We start from the raw sequence: 13,880 nt of genomic DNA, 5'->3' as shown, positions 1-13,880 counted from the left end.
TTTCCTCCTATTTATTATCCCACCCCCAACACTTCCCACCAAATTTGCCAGTCCACCAAAACAACCTAATTTCTACCAGATCTCCTATTAACCTAAAAGAAAACAACCTACAACAAGTGGAATCTCAACAAACAAATCTGTTACCCTTCACAACTCCATATGTTCCTTAAGCTCCATTTACCCAAGCTCCACATACACAAAATATTCCAATTGTCCAAACTACCCCAATTGTCGAAAACCACCAAGCGGCCCTACATATATCAGTGGCACATGCTGCAATTCCTAACACATAATGTATGCCATAAGTATATGTAGCGGGAGCTCAACCTTTCAATATCCCACTACCAACTGTATAATAAGTTAATTCTTATGGGGAGATGGAAAAGGAGGCAACGTCCAAAGTAGATGAAAATATAGCAAAAGAGATTCGTAGTTAAAGGAAGCATTCAAAACCATCCTAAAATAGAAAGGATGTAAAGGACTTGAGTACAAAGATTTATGCATTCATTCAGATGTTGAGTTGTTGGTAGGGTATAGGGTGCCGAAATTTGATGTAATTGATGGAAGAAGGAATCCTCGAGCTTATTTAAGGTCATATTGTGACAAGCTAGTGGGAGTAGGGAAGAATAAATTTGTTCATAAGGAGTTTGATGGGAGAAGCTCTGGATTGGTACACGATCTAAAACCTACAGAAATAGCATAGTTGGAATGGCTTGGCGCAAGAATTTATGGATAGGTTCAAGTTTAACACTGAAGTCATCCCGGATTGATTCCACTTGATGAAGATAGAGAAGAAATTTATAGAGTCCTTCAAATAATATTCGATGTGGTGGATAGAAGACGCCGCAAAATTTCAACCTCTTATGGCGGAAAGTGAGATAACTTCTCTTTTTGTGCAATTTCAAAAACATGTGACGTATTATGACAAGTTGATAAGCATGGTTGCTAAAAAGTTCTTTGAGGTTGTTAGGATAGGATAATTTGTTGAAGAAGGTATTAAAATAGGGAGAATTACTAATATGGCAATTTTATAAGCGATAAGTAAGGTAATTCAGTCCGATCCAACTGGGGGAGCAAATAAAAAAAGGATGGAGTTTCCGTTGTCATGACCATTCAGGAAAAAAGACCAAACAAAATGTTAACATACCAAAATCCACCATATCAGCCTTTCTACTATAACCAATATGCCCAAACTCCTTATCCATATTACCAACCTTTACCTTCCCCATATCCAGTTTATGCCACCCAGCCAACATATTGTCCAGCTCGAGCACTAACTTATCAAAACCTGCTTATTCTCTTCAAACCCACTGCAAACCATAAAATCATCCTTTAAATTCACCTAGGCCTCGTTCGAACTATGAAAAAAGACAACCAAAACATATACACCTCTAGCTGAACCCTTATCCCAACGGTATGAAAGACTGAGAACTGCAGGAGTACTCCAGCCTATCTAAGGTAGAATTCCCAATCCCCTGCTTGGATGGTATGACAGAACAAAGCATTGTTCTTACCACTCCGGCGTTCCTGGGTATAACACTGAGAACTGTCTTACTCTTAAGGATAAGATTGAGGTGCTAATCAAAGTAGGAGTTATTAAAATCAAAAGGGCTCCCCCAATATAAACAACAATCCCTTTCCAAATCATGCGGGTGCCCATATGAACATGATCACATTTATGAATAATGTAATTTGGAAGGAATTATCAGTCGGTGAGAAAGAAAAAGTGGAGACATTAACTTTTGTTGCACTTATAATTACAGTCCAGATGCGAGCACCAATTAAAGTAGAAGTTGTTGTTACCAAGCCCACTATCATAGCCTTAGTTACTCAAACACCTTCAAATACTAAGGAAATTCCTTGGAATTACTCAATTGATGCAAGGGACAAAGGAAAAGGAAAGTTGGTTGTAGAAGTTGCTGTTGTAGGAATGACAAGATCTGGGCGTTGTTATGCCCCTAAAGAAATTAAGAAATGAGCATCTAATAAGGAGAATAATCAGAAAAAACTTATGACAGAGGATGAGGTACAGGATTTCTGGAGAAAAATGCCAACAAAGGAATATTCTGTTATGGAACAGCTAAAGAAAACTCCTTCCAAATCTCTTTGTTGTCATTATTGATGAATTCTGCAACTCATAGGAATGCTCTGGTAAAGGTGCTGAATAAAGCTTATGTGCCAACTGAGATGACTAACGAGAAATTTTTAGCTCTGGTGGGACAAGTTCTGGAAGCTAATACAGTCTCTTTTCATGAAAATGAGTTGCCGCCTGAGGGATTAGGGCATAATAGAGCATTGAACATCACTATCAGGTGTAGGGACACGTTTGTTTCTAAAGTTTTTATTGACAATGGCTCAGCTGTTAATATTTGTCCTTTTATGACCCTTCTATCTTTAGGACTTGACATCGGAAAAGTTCGTGAAAGTAATGTAAGGGTTAAAGGATTTGATGGGACTCAGAGAGGATTTATTGGAGAAATTAACTTGGCGCTACAAATTGTATCGGTGGTGTTTATAGAGGAATTCCAAGTGTTGGACATATTTTCTAGTTATAATTTGTTACTCGAAATACCATGGATTCATAGTGCTGGCATAGTCCCTTCTACGCTGCATCAGACTTTGAAGTTTGTTTAGGATTATCATAAGATTGTGAGTCATAGAGAGAAAAATAGTTCTATCAACTAGGAGAACTCGGTCCCTATTATTGCATGTGTGGAACACCTGGATGGATTTAGTTTTCATGTTAAGGAGATCATGTGTACCGCTCAGGTAGAAAGCTTAAAGTTGCTAGGGGTACTTATAATGGTGGCCTTGGAAATGTTGAAGAATGGTTTTGTGCCTGGTCAAGGTCTTGGCGTGAACTTGGATGGAATACTAGAGCCAATTCAATTATCCAGACAGAAAAGCACTTTTGGTCTTGGATATGAGCCCACTCCTGAATAAGTCTCATCGGTTAATGTCAAAAGAAAAGGTGATATTATCCTGCCAAAGCCTTTTCCGCTCCTGAATCAGTCATTTTTCATAGCGTTTGTTTCCCAAGTACCAGAAGAAGATGCTGAAGAAGACCTTATTGAAGGAGTCTAAGACTTGTTCATTACTGAAGAAGAAGCTGAGTGCAATGTGATTATGGAGGATTGTATCGAGACCCTGCCTATTTAGGATGTTGATCCTGGAGATGCTTTGAACAATTGGACTTGTACTCCACCTCCGATTTCTTGAGAATCTTGGTAGATAATTGTATACGTATTTATAACATGATTCAAAATTGAGGCCTGATTTATATTTATGAATTGATGTATTTTGCCTCAACTTTTGAAAGCTTAAATGCCAAATCCAAACTATGTTTTGTTGTTTTTTCAAATCTTCTTTATTAATTTATTTCCCTTTGTCCCTCTTTTCAGCAAGCAAACTAACAAATCTGCCGATACTATGAATGTGCCATATAATGAAACAAGCGAAGCAATTCCAAATAGCAAACAAGACCTTGCAGAATATGAAGAAGATCCTTTGTTAGAAGAGTTGACTAAAGAATTAGAACATTTCGATAATAAGGTAAAACAAAATTTGGATGAAACTGAGACGCTAAACATGGGGAGTTCAAAACTCATAAGAGAAACAAGGATTAACGTTCATTTGACTCCGTCCCAAAGAAAATAATTGATCGATCTCTTGATGCAATATATAGATGTGTTTGCATGGTCCTATGATAATATACTGGATCTAAGCAAAGACATTATTACGCATAGGTTGCCAACTAATCCATCTTGTTCTCTTGTAAGGCAAAATTCGAGAAAGATGAAGCCTAATTTGTGTTTGAAAGTCAAGGAGAAAGTGTCCAAGCAATTCAATGCCAACATCATTTGAGTTACGAAGTATCCCACTTGATTAGCCAACGTTGTACCCGTGCCAAAAAATGATGAAAAAATTAGAGTATGCATGGATTATCAGGATCTCAACAAGGCTAGCCCAAAAGATGATTTCCCTCTACCAAATATTCACTAAACTCATTGATAATTACGCGAAGAACGAGCTGCATTCATTTGTTGATTGCTTCACAGGGTACCACCAGATCCTGATGAATAAAGAAGATACCAAGAAAATTACTTTCATCATACCCTAGGGAGTGTATTGTTATCCGATAATGCCTTTTGGAATTAAGAATGCGACAGCAACTTATATGAGGGACATGACTACCATTTTTATGACATGATACACAAAGATATTGAAGTATATATTGATAATGTCATTGTCAAGTCACGAAAGAGCTCAAATCACTTGAAAGATTTGAGAAAGTTCTTTGACAGGTTGAGGCGGTACGATCTGAAATTGAATCCTAGAAAATATGCATTTGGTGTCCCTGCTAAGAAGCTATTGGGTTTTATTATGAGTAGGAAAGGCATTGAATTGGATCCTTCAAAAATAAAGGCTATCCAAGACTTGCCTCCTCCAAAAAGTCGAAAGGAAGTGATGAGTTTTCTAGGTCGACTCAATTACATTAGTTAGTTTATTACACAATCCACGGTGATTTGTTAACCAATATTCAAGTTGTTGATAAAGGATGTTGCTACCAAGTGGACAGAAGATTACCAGCAAGCTTTTGATAGAATCAAGGAGTATTTGTCTAATCCACCCGTTTTGGTGCCCCCAGAACCTGGAAGGCCATTGTTTCTATATTTGTCTGTGTCAGACAATGTATTTGGGTGTGTTTTAGGACAACATGATAAAAATGAAAAGAAGGAGCAAGCTATATATTACTTGAGCAAGAAGTTCACGCCTTATGAAGCCCGGTATACATTATTGGAGCATTCATTTTGTGCCTTGACTTGGATTGTACAAAAGTTAAGGCATTACATATGTACGTATACCACTTTTTTGATTTCTAGAATGGATCCACTCAAGTATATGTTTCATAAGCCCATGCCTACTGGAAAGTTAGCAATGTGGCAGATTTTGCTAAGTGAATTTGACATTGTTTATGTTACTCAAAAGGCGGTGAAAGAACAATCTTTAGCCGACCATATAGCTGAAAACCCTGTAGATGAAGAGTACAAGCCTCTTAAAACTTATTTCCCAAATGAAGAAGTTTTGTTCATCGGAGAAGATATTTTAGAAGAATATTCGGGTTGGGGGATGTTCTTTAATGGCGCGGCAAACTTCAAAGGAGTTAGTTTGGGGCGGTACTAGTTTCAGAATCAATCCAGCATTATTTGATCTCGGAAAAGCTCAGGTTTCCATGCACTAACAATATGGCAAGTACGAGGTTTGCATTCTTGGTTTTAGAATGGCTGCTGATATGAACACACAGGAACTGTTGGTTATAGGAGATTTAGATTTAGTGGTTCATCAAGTACAAGGAGAATGGAGTGTCAAGAATATGAAGCTGCTTCCATATCTAGAGTGTGTGAGAGAGTTACGCAAGAAGTTTATTAAGGTTGAATTTAAACATATCCCAAGAACTCAAAATGAGTTAGCAGATGATTTGGCGACTTTGTCCTCTATGATTCAACATTCAGACAAGAATTTCATAGATCCTATCAAGGTAAATATACAAAACCAACAAAAATATTATCTTTATATAGATGCAGAATCTGACGGAAAACCCTGGTACTACGATATAAAAAAGTATCTCAATGAGGGAAACTATCCAAAAGGCATAGCTAGTATTCAAAAGAGAACACTTCGGAGATTCGCAAATTACTTTTTCTAAAATGGACAAATCTTTATAGGAGGACTCTAGATTTAGGATTATTAAGGTGCGTCGATGCTCAGGAGGCGGCCAAGTTAGTCGAAGAGATACATGGGGGCATATGTGGGCCGCATATGAATGGTTTTGTTTTGGCAAAGAAGATTCTTCGGGCTGGCTATTTCTAGATGACAATGGAAACAGATTGCATTCACTTTGTGCAAAAATGTCATCAATGTCAGATTCATGGTGACTTGATTCATGTTCTACCAAATGAACTTAATGTGAAGAGTTCTCCTTGGCCATTTGCAACTTGGGCATGGATGTCATCGGTCCTATTGAGCCATCTACATCAAATGGACATAGGTTTATTTTGGTAGCTATCGATTTTTTCACCAAGTGGGTAGAAGCCTCCTTATATAAGACTGTAATAAATAAGGTGGTGACAGACTTTGTTCACAATAACATTATTTGTCAATTCAGAGTTCCAGAATAAATTATAACAGATAATGGAGCTAATCTCAATAATGGATTGATGAGTGAGATATGTGAGAAGTTTAGGATTACTCATCATAATTCCACCCTTTACCATCCTCAGATTAATGGAGCAGTTGAGCCCGCCAACAAGAACATCAAGCGAATATTGCGAAATATGATTGCTACTATAAGCATTGGCATGAGAATTTGCCGTTTTCCCTTCTTGTCTATCGTATCACCATTAGGACTTCTACTGGAGAAATACCTTATCTTTTGGTTTATGGAACGAAAGCAGTGTTACCCACAGAAGTAGAGATACTGTCTTTGAGAATCATTCAGGAAGCTGAGGTGAGTGATGCCAAATGGATTCAAAACTGATATGAATAATTGATGAAAAAAGGATGAATGCAGTTTGTCATAGGCAACTTTATCAGAATAGAATGGCTAAAGCTTTTAACAAGAAGGTATGACCAAGACAATTCAAGTCGGAACAATTGGTGTTGAAGCGCATATTTTTACACCAGGATGAAGCTAAGGGAAAGTTTGCACCTAACTGGAAAGGGCCTTACATCGTTCATCGCATACTGACAGGTGGAGCACTGATCTTAGCAGAAATGGATGGTGAAGTATGGCTAAAAGCTATCAATGCAAATGTTGTTAAGAGATACTATGTTTAGAAGTTTTTGCTTGTTTCTTGTAATGCTCCTTTTTCTATATAATGAAACTACGAATGACCTAGTTTCCTTGGGGGAATACGTAGGAAACCCATGTCAGGTTTGGTCTTTTAAGTAGAAATTTCTCAAAAATCCCTCTTTACTTGTAATGAGAACTACGGTTGACCTGACTTCCTTGGAGGATACGTAGGCGGCCACATCGGCCTCGGTCGCATTAGAACAAAATTTATTTTCCCCTTTTATTTTATATGTAATGAACTATGTTCGGCTTGATTCCCATGGGATACGTAGGCAACCCATGGAGGGGTTGGCCCCTTAAGTTTTAATTTTCTTAAATTTATTTCATGAATTACGCTTGGCCAGATTCCCTTGGCGGGATACATAGGTAGCCTATACAAGGCTCGGTCTTATCATTGAAACATCAAAATCCCTTAAGCCAAAGCTGGGACAGCTTTTAAGGGGCATTATTTCGAGACATAGTTGAGAAAACGTCAAGAGATATTGAAAGTGTGGGTTTAACCAAGTAGTTGAAAAAGGGACATTCACTTTTGATAAAGGACATTCGCTTTGGATAAAGAACGTTCGCACTGTTTCATAATATGTCACAGTTCATAAGTTTGGTAGAATTTTCTTTTTACCACTCTGCATATTTGCACGTTTTTATTTGTCAAGTTATTTGCTATTTTTGTTTATTTTTACTTTAAATAATTTTCAATCAAATATTTTCTTATTATCCATTGGCCAAGATTTGGAATAGATGGGGTTATGAGTCCAAACAAAGCTGGAAGCACGAAGTATCAAGAGTCAGACTTTCAAAGTCAACACAAATCAACTATCCCCCAAACTTAAAAGTTTTCTTTGAGTACAGGTTTTGAAGAATACCAGAAGCCCAAAGTTGATAACATTTGCAGGCTTGCGAGGATTACACCTTGAACGGTTTGAATTTCCTTTAAAACATTTAAGAGAAATCATGCCTTTGTAGTAATATTGGTTGAATGATTTTGAAAATCTTACAAAAATTTCAAACACCCTGCATTTGACTTCTGGCTAGTTTACATAGATGTCTTTTAATAAACCGTACAAGTGTTTTCAAATAATTAAAATGTACAATACACGACTTTCAATTATTTTGCGTATATGCTCTAAAATGAACCGCACATGCACGCATAAATGCTTTAAAAAATGTTAAAATGCATTTCACATGTCTATAATGGCTCTGCATAAGCACAGACGCATTGCACAATTGTTTTAAATTACTTTAAAATACACTACACGTGGCTTTCAATTACTTTGCATATATGCTCTAAAAGGCACTACGCAAATGCTTTAACATATTTTAGAATGCATTGCACATGGCTTTACTGGCTTTTGCATGGGCACAAATGCACTACACAATTGCTTTAAGTTTTTTGCACTATGTATGACTTTCATTTTCTTTTAAAGCACTACACAACTGCTTTAAGTTATTTTGCACTATGCGTGTCTTTTATTTTCTTCTAAAGCCATTACATAATCGCTTTAAGTTATTTCACAATATTCATGGCTTTCAATTTCTTCTACAACACCACACAATTGCTTTCAAATGCACCACAAACTTAATTTTTAATAACTGCACAAAACTTATGGCCACACCAAGCAAATGTTTTATAGAAATTCATTGCTTACAAAAATTATTTTTCATAAATCATTGGCATAGAGAAAATCCTCCATCCATCAATCATTTGGATTAAAATGCCTTATCTTCATAATTTACTTAGTTTAAGGCCTTATTTTCATCGCTGAAAGGCATTATTCACATGAATCATCGGCCTAAAACTTTATTTTTGTATAAGCTTTATTTTCAGCTTGCACGACTACATTTGCATAAAGTAACACCCTAGGTGTTATTTTCATTAATTTGCTGAATGAATTTACTATTTATGTACTAACTACTTTATGCAGTTTAAGTTTTGCAGGAACCTTAGCACAAATGTGGAACTATCTCTAAGCAGCGAACTAGGGTAAAGCTAGAGGAATGTCAAGCATCCCTAGCAGCGTCAATGATTCAAATCTTAACTCGACTTAATTTTCAAAAATTCTCATATAACTTCAAACCTTTTCACAAATCTATTCTCATATTCCAGTGCCAGTATAAATCTAAATCTGGGATAAATTTTGAGATTCTCTCAAAATTTTTGCATAACATTACTTTTGAACTACAATAACCTGATTCTCGTGAAACACGAAATATGTAGGTGACTCAGGAACCAGGGTTCGGTTGAATTCATAATCATAATCGTGCCAATTCTAGCGTCACTGTTCCACCATTTAGGTGTAGCCTTCCCATCTAATTTATTAGTCGAGACAAAATTAGTTTGCGTCAACGTTTTCACCCAAAGACTCTTTTATCATCTTTGGTCTAAGAGGGACAAGTTGTGGGCACCCAATTTTGACCCTCCTTTTTCATAAAATTAACTTCTCGATGCTTAGGATGTTAAATACTTTTCTAATATATTTTCTTAATTTTTTACATTAATAATTTGAAAATGATATGTTCCTATCTTAGCATCTTATTAATTCATTCAAAAATAATAAATAAATATATTTTAAATTATCATTTCACTACCTTTTATATAACAAATGATATATATATATATATATATATATATATATATATGGTAGCATATTAACATAATCCTTGCAATAGTATCATATTTTTACAAATTTAATCTATTTTTTTAATTTTTATTTATTTGGTTTCAAATTATAGTTTAAATATAACATATTTACATATTTGGAAATTTTTTATATACACACCCGTTAAATTAATCGAATAAAATAAGCATCATTAAATTAGGTAAGTGAAATTGATTTGAAAAACTAGATTAATTAACTTATCTGATTGGGCCATTTACATTAATTAGTTTCAGCCTTTTAAATCTAACAAAACTAGCCCAAAATCCAAAAAAAAACTACTAGCCCAATCCAATACCCCTTTTCGGCCCAACAATAACCAAGATTCCCAACCCAACTAAAAAAAATCCTAACTCGGCCCATAAAGCCTCATCCTAAACCAGCGAACACCCCTAAATCTTCTCATTTCTCTTCACATTAAAATTCAGCTAAAACTAAGCTCCCATAACCTTAATCATAATAAATCCGCCTGATTTTAGGACTTTTGCAGAGCTAACAGCTATAATAGTCTTCTCCATCACTTCAAGCTCTAAAAATGAAGAATTTTTTGCTCCTTTTCCCATTTTTTTTTTAATTTTGAATTTGAGATCCTTGAAGAAGCCATTGCATCCCTTTTGCCTATAAAAAGGGAGTCTTCTTCACAATGAAGGCACCAAGAAAAAGGATTATCAAATTTTCATTAAAAATCAGAAAGTTCATACCTTGTATTTCTTCACTTTTTTGTTCTTCGAGTTCAAAGTTTGATCTAGTTCGAATCTCCAATGGAAAAGCCCTAGTTCATTGCTTCGCAAAAGGTCAGTAATATCCCTTTACTTGCGTAATTTATTTCACCAAATTTTATTATTTTGTTGTTGGTAGTGTTGCTGGATTGTATATTTCGCCGAGTAGTTGCATGTTAAAATGGGGGTATAACAACCAGGCCTTTAAAAAGGAAAGATATGATTTGATGAAATCTGCAGTTGTTAAGAGGTTATGGTATGCCGAGATAGTAGCGAGTGCATCTTCTAGTATTACACTGACGCCACCATCACCTCCGCCAGTGGATATACCCCCATCTAGAGATGCTCATGACACGGACGCTTAGAGCGTCCTAGATTTGTCCCCATTTTCTTTGTTTTATATTATTTTAGCGCATTGGGGACAATGCGTGGTTCTCAGTTGGGGGTGGAATACTCCATAGCCACTGTGGGTTTTTGTTGCCATATTTTTTTCTATCGGCCATGGTGTGGTTGTAGAATCGACATGTCTAGGGTTAATTTGTGTCGTATTGTGTTTTATTTTTTTGGAATTAGGAGATTTTTAAGTATTTAGAGCAGTTGTTATATTTTTGATTGATATTTAGGAAAAATGATGTCCCTCCAAATTTTTAGAGCTATGTGAATGTATATATGTGTGAAAATTTATGGATCTTGTTATGGCATTAGGATGAGGTACATGATAATCACTTGCGAACAATTGCATAAACTAGATACGTAGTAGTTTGTAATATTAACTCTGTACCATATGTGTGTAAGATGCTACTTAGTTCTCTTCGTGTGTTGAATGCAGAACTTGCTTGTTTAGTCTTGCATAGGTTGTAGGATAGTCGGCTAGGAAAGGACCACAGGCCACTTTTTATTTGAATTCACTTTTAGCCTAAATGACCTTCCCAATATGAAATAGTATTCCTTGATCCTTGTTTTGAGCCTTATAGCTTATTTTTCTTGTTTTACCTGTCACCTTTCCATTTGTATTGCAGTAACCTATTTTGGCCCTTTCCTCCTTGGAAATTGTGCACCTCAACTCAGGAAAATTGTCTAAGTTGAGGGTGGCTATCATAGGGGTATGTAATGTAAAATGGGTATATAGAAGAGTGAAATGGGAGAAAAAGTTAGTAGGGTTTGGTGCGGTAGCAAAAGAAAAGAAAAATATAAATTGGAAAAAAAGGTGAAAAGGAAAGAATTAAAGACTACACCTAACCTGAATGTGTAATAATGAATAAAAAGGGACAAATAAGGGTGGAAAAGAAGAAAGATGGTAAAAAAATAGAACCAAAGTTAGAGTAGTGTCAAGGAGGCTTAGTCACTTGATATGTCCATATGCACCATACTAGCCCCCCAAGCCTACATTACAAGCCTAGAAAATTCAATAGTGATCCTAACTCGAATGTCTAAAACTAAGGTAATGAAAATAAAGGCAAGCCTATGCTACTTAATGCACATTGATTGTAACTTCTCTTCTGAGTGTAAGTGTCTATTGACTTTCCCTACATTGGCATGCATTATTTTATATGAGTGAGTGGGATATCTTTGTTGTGAGGGAACATGAGTTATATCGCTAGTTGCTTACTTATTTTGGAGAGTGTAACTTGTCTATATATGCATGGTTGTTTGTTTTTAATGTAATGCCAGACCTTGATCCCATTGTGTCACATTGTTATGCTTCATGTTTATACACAGTTGATTTTGAAAGGTCGAAATATGAGAGGGTATTGTGGTTTGAGCTAAAATATTGATTGACTGCCTTGAATAGCATAAATTCTCCTAGTTAAGCATTGTGTGTTGTTTTATTGTGTTGTGTTTCCTGAGGACATACAAACGTTCTAAGTAGAGGGTGTTGATGTGTTATAGAAATATAGTACTTGCGATGCTTAAAGTAATGAAAATATGCAAGTTTCTTAGGTTGTTTTGTTAGATATGATGTGTTTTGGGTATATTTTGTGGGAAACTAGGTTTTGGATCTAAAGTTCAAGAAAAATATGAAAATGGAGATTTTGGCTACCTACTTGATCATTTTTGGATATTTGTGACACTTTTCGGATATATATGACCAAAGCATATGCTGAAACTTAAAGATTGGAGGCTTGGTTGCAAGACTTGGAATGCCTGGCACTTACCTATTCTACATGTGGTCCAAAAGTAGAACATGCGGTCCGCATGTGACTAAGGTAAGTACTACAATTAGAGATCCTGAGAGTGAAATAGCTGAAAAAAAACTTCCGGCACTTACCTATGTCAACATGTAGACCGCATGTGGGTAAGGTAAGTTCCAGAAGTTCAAAGTCCAAAGTCCAAAGAGTAGACAGTGCAGGAAATTTTTTTGGCACTTACCCATGTCTACATGCGCCTAGGGGTAGGCCGCATGTGGCACATGTACCCACTGGCAGGCCGCATGTAGACACAGGTAAGTGGTCACCGACCTTTTTTGTCCTATTTCATCTAGGCTTTGATTTTTAGGGTTTCCTCATGTACTATAAATACCACTTATGTGTTTTTTAGTAGAAGTAACACACTTTTAATACGTACAAACATATTTTAATTTTGAGATTCGATTTTCTTCTTGAAATTCTCTTGTATTGATTTTGGTTGATTAATTCAGTTAAAGCTTTGGATTTTTTACTGTGATTATTATGATTACATCTTATGCTTTCAATTATGAATGTTGTTGATTCTTTTACAAGCATGAGCGGCTAAAAACCCTTAGCAAAACTTGTTATTTCATGCATGTTACTCTACCCTCATAGGGTGATTTGTAGTCAGGACAGTGAGGATAAAATTGCCGAAATTTTTAAGGACCAAAACCTCGGGGCATTACATACTGCCCCCATTAGAATAATTCATCCTCGAATGATAGGACAGGGTATTTATTTGCACGATATGACTCCACTTACCACTACTTTTATGTTTAACAAAGACAAAAAACAAAGATGCCAAGGAAATCACGATTTCATTCAACAAAGTCAAAAAATAAAGATGTTAAGGAATATACACACCTCCAGCACGATTATCCGGAATGGTAAACAAGAATGGATACTTGGACTTCATGTCCTCCTCGACTTCCCAAGTATCTTCCTCAACTTTTTGGCTCCGCCAAAGAACCTTTCCGAAGCCACGTCCTTTGTCCGCAATCGATGGACTTACTGATCAAAAATCTCAATCGGGACTTCCTCATAGGACAAGGAATCTGAAATACCCACCTTTTCCAAAGGAACAACTGTCGAGGGATCACCCACATACTTTCTTAATATCAAAATATGAAACACCAAACGAATAAAGATCAAACTAGAAGGCAACTCCAATTTATAAGTGACCCTTCCAAACTTCTTCACAACCAAGTATAGACCAATATGACGGTTGATGATCTTTCCCTTCTTAGCAAACAACATCACTCCCTTCATGGGTGACAGTTTTAAGAACACCCAATTACCAACACCGAACTTCAACTCCTTTTGCCTCACATCCGTATAGGATTTTTGGCAACTTTGGGCGGCCTTCAGTCTCCCCCGAATCACTTTTACCTTCTCTATGGCTTGGTGAACCAAATTTGGTCCAAACATCTTATCTTCACTAATCTAAAACCACCCAATAGGATATCTATAACTCCTAACATACAAT

At 36.2% G+C, this 13,880-nt stretch overlaps 1 pseudogene; it reads left to right on the top strand.

Annotated features, from left to right (window-relative positions):
- Nucleotides 1-2,121: 2,121 nt before the first annotated feature.
- Nucleotides 2,122-6,837, top strand: LOC107849122 (annotated as a pseudogene).
- Nucleotides 6,838-13,880: the final 7,043 nt, after the last annotated feature.

Source organism: Capsicum annuum, chromosome 12, assembly GCF_002878395.1.
Source record: "Capsicum annuum cultivar UCD-10X-F1 chromosome 12, UCD10Xv1.1, whole genome shotgun sequence".
Lineage (NCBI taxonomy): Eukaryota > Viridiplantae > Streptophyta > Magnoliopsida > Solanales > Solanaceae > Capsicum > Capsicum annuum.
This window is presented reverse-complemented; position numbering and strand designations above follow the sequence as displayed.